Raw genomic sequence first — 6,000 nt, forward strand, 5'->3', positions numbered from 1 at the left:
TTCCATTTCACAATTTAACCAGTTCTCTGCCAAACTGATCATGAGATAAATGGAATAAGGTCCCACACCTTTCAACACTGACATTTGTTTCTCATTTTTATTAATCTGCAATATTCACGATACATCCGTTTAAAAAATCGCAAAAATCAGTCAAAGTTGCGACAGTGACTCAGCCTGTCTATCCCTCGAGATGTCTAAGGCATCTGTGCATGCCCGTTGGTGCATGTAAATTTTTGTTTATGTGTGTCTGTGTCTCTGTGTCTGTTTATCTCTATTTTTGTCTCTGTATATGTGCAACTGTCTGTGGAAATCATCACCATGAATTTGGTATGTCCTGGAACTTATAAAAAAGACTTGGGGAAAATAATACGATTGTGAACTTTTGTATCGGCTTTGGTTCAGTGGCAGCATTCTCGACTGAATCGGGAGCTTGTATGTTCAAGTCGCACTCCTGAGACGTGAGCATATCATCTGGGCTAACACTCAAGTGCAGCACTTGGGGAATTTTGCAATGTTGAAGCTGTTGACTTTCGGATGAAATGTTAAATAGAAGCTCCGTCTGCACCCTCGGGTGGATATGAAAGTTCCCAGGGCATTACTCAAAAAAGAATAGGATAGTTGCCCCCGTGTCAATATTGCGAAAAATGTTCGTAAATGCTCACTGAAAGCCGATGTGTATGTGTTTGGATGTGGGGTTGGAGTTGAAGCCCAGATGCTCACAGTGACAGAATGCATGGTCTCACCGGACCAGGATAGCTGAGTGGTTAAGGCGTTGACCTTAAAATTCAATGGGTTTTTTTCCCCGTGTGTTCGTACCCCACTTCTGGTACCTCTTTAATTTAACACGGATTTCCTCCCTTTTCAATCAGTGATACCGGATTTTCTTCGGTTGAATCATCAATTTTCTGTAACTATGTGACACTCTGAACCGAAAATTAAATGAAATTGTGAAATGTATTTGTGTCGCTCGGTCTCTCCCTCTCTCTCTCTCTTCAGAGTGCTGTGTATGTTTTTGTATGTTTGAGTCTTTGTCTCTCTCAGTCTGAATCACTCTGTCTGTCCCTGTTTCTCTGTTTGTCTCTGTCTCTCAATCTGTCTCTTTCTCAGGGTGCCCACGTCTGTTCCAATGGGATTCTCTCAGACTCTTTGTCTGACTGGCTCTCTCTTTCCCATCATTTCGGTCTGTCCATGTCTTTGCCAGTCTCTGTTAGTCCCTGCCTGTAACCTGAGAAGTATTTCTATCATTTTCTGTTTTAGTCTCTATCTCTCTCTCTCTCTCTCTCTGTCTGTTTTACTCCTTGTCACTGACTGTATCATTGTTTTTCCCTCACTCCTTCCTCTCTCTCTTAATAGATCACACATACACACATCTCTGTATATGTGTGTGTTTGAGTCTTTTTTTTCACTCAGTCTGCCTCTCCTTCTCAGTCTTACACTTTCTGTCTCTCGTTTCTATCACGCTGTCTGTCTCTCCCTGTTTGTCGGTTTGTCTCTGTCTCTCAATGTGTCTGTCGACTTCACATGGTGTCCAGTTCTGTTCACAGCTCGATTCCTCCTCTGATAGAACTCATGCTCGTTAGTATCGTGGTGAGTATCCCCGCCTGTTCTACTTCCCGATGCGTTGGCAGTATTTATAAAATGCAGAATTTTACTTCTGTTTCTTGGTGTTGATTCATATTAAAAAGTTCCACAGCAATATATACCAGTACAAATACAGGAAGAAGAGATTGCCTCTTCCAGATTTTTAGCAAACGGAGACTTTTTCCGGATTCTGTGGCCGTCTGTTGCACAGAGATGGATGACTGAGTTTTATCTGAGTAACATTTAATGATGCAGCGAGCCAGTAGTCGTGGCCGAGTGGGTAAGACAATGGACAAAAAATCCATCGGGGTTTCTCTGCGCAGGTTTGAATCCTGCCGACTATGTTTCTCAGCATATTTCATTCTGTTTCACAAATTAACCACATTACTGCAAAATTGATTCTGAGCTAGATGGAGCAACGTCCCACATCTTTCGACGCAGCCGTTTTTTTCTTTCTTTGATTAATTTTCAGTATTCACGATACATACGGATAGAAAAATGCAAAAGGCAGCCACAGTAGCGACAGTCACACTGCCTGTCTATCCATCTATTTGTCTAAGGCAACCTGTGTATATCTTGATCTGGGTGTCAGGGTACATCAGTCATTGAAAGTTGCATGCAGGTGCAGCAGGTGGTGAAGAAGGCAAATGGCATCTTCGCCTTCATAGCTAGGGGATGTGAGCATAGGAGCAGGGAGGTCTTACTGCAGTTGTACAGGGCCTTGGTGAGGTCACACCTGGAATATTGTGTTCAGTTTTGGTCCCCGAATCTGAGCAAGGAAGTCCTTGCTATTGAGTGAGTACAGCGAAGGTTCACCAGCATGATTCCCGGGATGGCAGGATTGACATATGAGGAGAGACTGGATCAACTGGGCTGGTATCCACTGGAGTTTAGAAGAATGAGAGGGGATCACACAGAAAAATATACAATTCTGACGAGATTTGAAAGCTTAGAGGCTGAAAGAATGTTCTCGTTGCTAGGGAGTATGAGACGAAGGATTACAGTCTATGAGTAAGGGGTAAGCCATCTAGGACCGAGCTGAGGAGAAACTTCTTCACTCAGAGAGTGGTTAACCTGTGAAATTTTCTACCGCAGAAAGTCGTTGAGGCCAGTTCGTTAGATATATTCAAAAGGGAGTTAGATATGGCCCTTACGGCTGAAGCGATCAAGGGGTATGGAGAGAAAGCAGGAAAGGGGTACTGAGGTTGAATGATGAGCCATGATCGAAGGGCCGAATGGCATATTCCTGCACTTAATTTCTCTGTCACTATGTTTCTATGTTGATGCGTGCAAAGTTTTGGTTATTGTGTGTGCGTGTGTCTGTGTATGTCTATCTGTATGTATGTCTCTGTGTATGTGCAACTGTCTGTGGAAATCATCACCATGAATTTGGTACGTCCTGGAACTTTTTTAAAAACTTGGGGAAAATAATACGGTTGTGAACTTTGGTATCGGTTTTGTTACAGTGGCTCCATTCTCGACTGAATCAGGAGGTTGTGTGTGTAAGTCCCAATTCCAGAGACTTGAACACATCATCTTGGATGACACTCAAATGCAGTATTTGGGGAATGTTGCATTGTTGAAGCTGTTGACCATCGGCTGAAATTTTAAATTGAAGCTCCATCTGCACGCTCGGGTGGATGTGAAAGCTCCCAGAGCCTTAGTCGAAAAATAATAGGAGAGCTGCGTCCGTGTCAATATTACGAAAAATTTTCGTAAATGCTGCCTGAAATCCTGTGTGTATGTGTGTCGCTGTGGGGGTGGAGCTGAAGCCCAGATTCTCACAGAGGCAGAGTCCAACCACTGACAGGATCAGGACCAGGATGGCCGAGTGGTAAAGGCGTTGGACTTAAGATGTAATGGGTTCAAACCCCACTCCTGGTATTTCCTTAATTAAACAGAGATTTTTCCCATCCTGCTCAGTGATACCTGATTTTCATCTGCTGAATCTCCAATTTTCTGTAACGATGTGACACTCTGAGCCGATAATGAAATGAAATTTTGAAATGTATCTGTGTCGCTCTCTCTCTTTAGAGAGCTGTGTATATGTTTGTGTGTTTGAGTCTTCGTCTCTGTCTGTCCCTGTCTCTCAATCTGTCTCTTTCTCACGGTGTCCAGTTCTGTTGCAATGGGATTCTCTCAGACTTTCTGTCTGACTGTCTCTCTCTGTCCCATTATCTCTGTCTGTCCATGTCTTTGCCTGTCTCTGTTAGTCCCTGTCTCTAACCTGATAAATATTTCCATTATTTTCAGTTTTTGTCTCTATGTCTCTATCTCTCTATCTGTCTTTGTCTCTATCTGTCGCGCTCTTTGTCTCTCTCTTTGTCACTGTCCTTTTCTCTGGTTCCCAATGTGTCTGTCACTTTCTCACGGTGTCCAGTTCTGTTCGAATGGGATTCCCTCAGTCTCGCTGTCTGACTGTCTCACTCTTTCCCATCATCTCTGTCTGTCTATGTTTCTGCCTATCTGTCTCTCTTTGCCTGTCGCTGGTAATTCCTTTCTCTAACCTGCTGAGTATTTCCATCATTTTCTGTTTATATCTTTGCCTCTCTCTCGATCTGTCGCTCTCTCTCTATCTGTCTCTCTCCTTGTCATTGTCTTTATCACTGTCTTTCTTTCACTCTTTCCCTCTCTCTCTTTATTGATCACACACACACATCTCTGCATATGGAGGTGTTTGAGTCTTTTTCTCAGAGTCTGCCTGACTTTTCAGTCTCACCCTTTCTGACTCTCGTTGTCTCTCTCTCTCGCTATCTGTCTCTCCCTGTTTGTCTCTGTCTCTCAATGTGTCTGTCGACTTCTGTTCACTGCTCGATAACTGCTCTGACGCAACCCGTACCCTCGTCCATATAGTGGTGAGCATCCCTGCTTGTTACATTGGAGAACCGGGTTCAATTCCCCAACGGAAAAGCAGCTTTTTCAAAATGTCGAATTTTACTTCTGTTTCTTGGTACAGATTCATGTTAAAAAGTTTCAGAGCAATATAGAACAGTAAAGATACAGCAAGAGGAGATTGCCTCTTCCAGATTTTTTGCAAACGGAGACTTTTTCAGGATTCTGTGGCTGTCTGCTGCACAGAGATGGATGACTGAGTTTTTTCTGAGTAACATTTAAAGTGCCAGAGACGCAGTAGTTGTGGCCGAGTGGTTAACGCGAAGATCTAGCAATCCTTTGGCTTTTCCCCGCGCATGAACGAATTCTGCCGGCTACGATTCTCAGCATTTTTCATTCCATTTTACAATTTAACCAGGTTTTTGCAAAACTGATCCTGAGAAAGGCGGAAGAACGTCCCACACCTTTCAACACTGACATCTATTTCTCATTTTTATGCAATATCTCAATATCTGCAATATTCAAGATACATACGGATAGAAAAACGCAAAAATCAGCCAAAGTAGCGACAGTGATTCAGCCTGTCTATCCCTCGATATGTATAAGGCATCTGTGCATGTCCGTTGGTGCATGTATATTTTTGGTTATGTGTGTGTGCGTGTGTCTCTGTGTCTGTCTATCTGTATCAATGTCTCTGTGTATGTGCAACTGTCTGTGGAAATCATCACCATGAATTTGGTATGTCCTGGAACTTATTAAAAAGTGTTGGGGAAAATAATACGATTGTGAACTTTGGTATCGGTTTCGGTTCAGTGGCAGCATCCTCGACTGAAAAAAGCAAAAGACAGCCAAAGTAGCGACAGTGACCCTGCCTGTCTATCCATCTATTTGTCGAAGGCATACTATGTATATCTTAATCTGGGTGTCATGGAACATCAGTCATTGATTGTTGGTATGCAGGTGCAGAAGGCGGTAAAGAAGGCAAATGGCATGTTCGCCTTCATAGTGAGGGGATTTGAGTATAGGAGCATTGAGGTCTTACTGCAGTTGTACAGGGCCTTGGTGAGGCCACACCTGGAATATTGTGTTCAGTTTTGGTCTCCAAATCTGAGGAAGGACGTCCTTGCTATTGAGGGAGCACAGCGAAGGTTCACCAGCATGATTCCCGGAATGGCAGGACTGACATATGAGGAGAGACTGGATCAACTGGGCTGATATCCACTGGAGTTTAGAAGAATGAGAGGGGATCTCATAGAAACATATAAAATTCTGACGAGATTGGACAGCTTAGAGGCTGGAAGAATGTTCCCGTTGATGGGGTGTTCGAGACCAAGGATCATAGTCTAAGAATAAGGTGTAAGCCATTTAGGACCGAGATGAGGAGAAACTTCTTCACTCAGAGAGTGGTTAACGTGTGACATTTTCTACCGCAGAATGTCATTGAGGCCAGTTCGTTAGATATATTCAAAAGGGCCCTTACGGCTAAAGGGATTAAGGGGTATGGAGAGAAAGCAGGAAAGGGGTACTGAGGTTGAATGATGTGCCATGATCTTATTGAATGCTGGTGCAGGCTCGAAGGGCCGAATG

The sequence above is a fragment of the Pristiophorus japonicus genome, chromosome 23 (assembly GCF_044704955.1).
Source record: "Pristiophorus japonicus isolate sPriJap1 chromosome 23, sPriJap1.hap1, whole genome shotgun sequence".
NCBI lineage: Eukaryota > Metazoa > Chordata > Chondrichthyes > Pristiophoridae > Pristiophorus > Pristiophorus japonicus.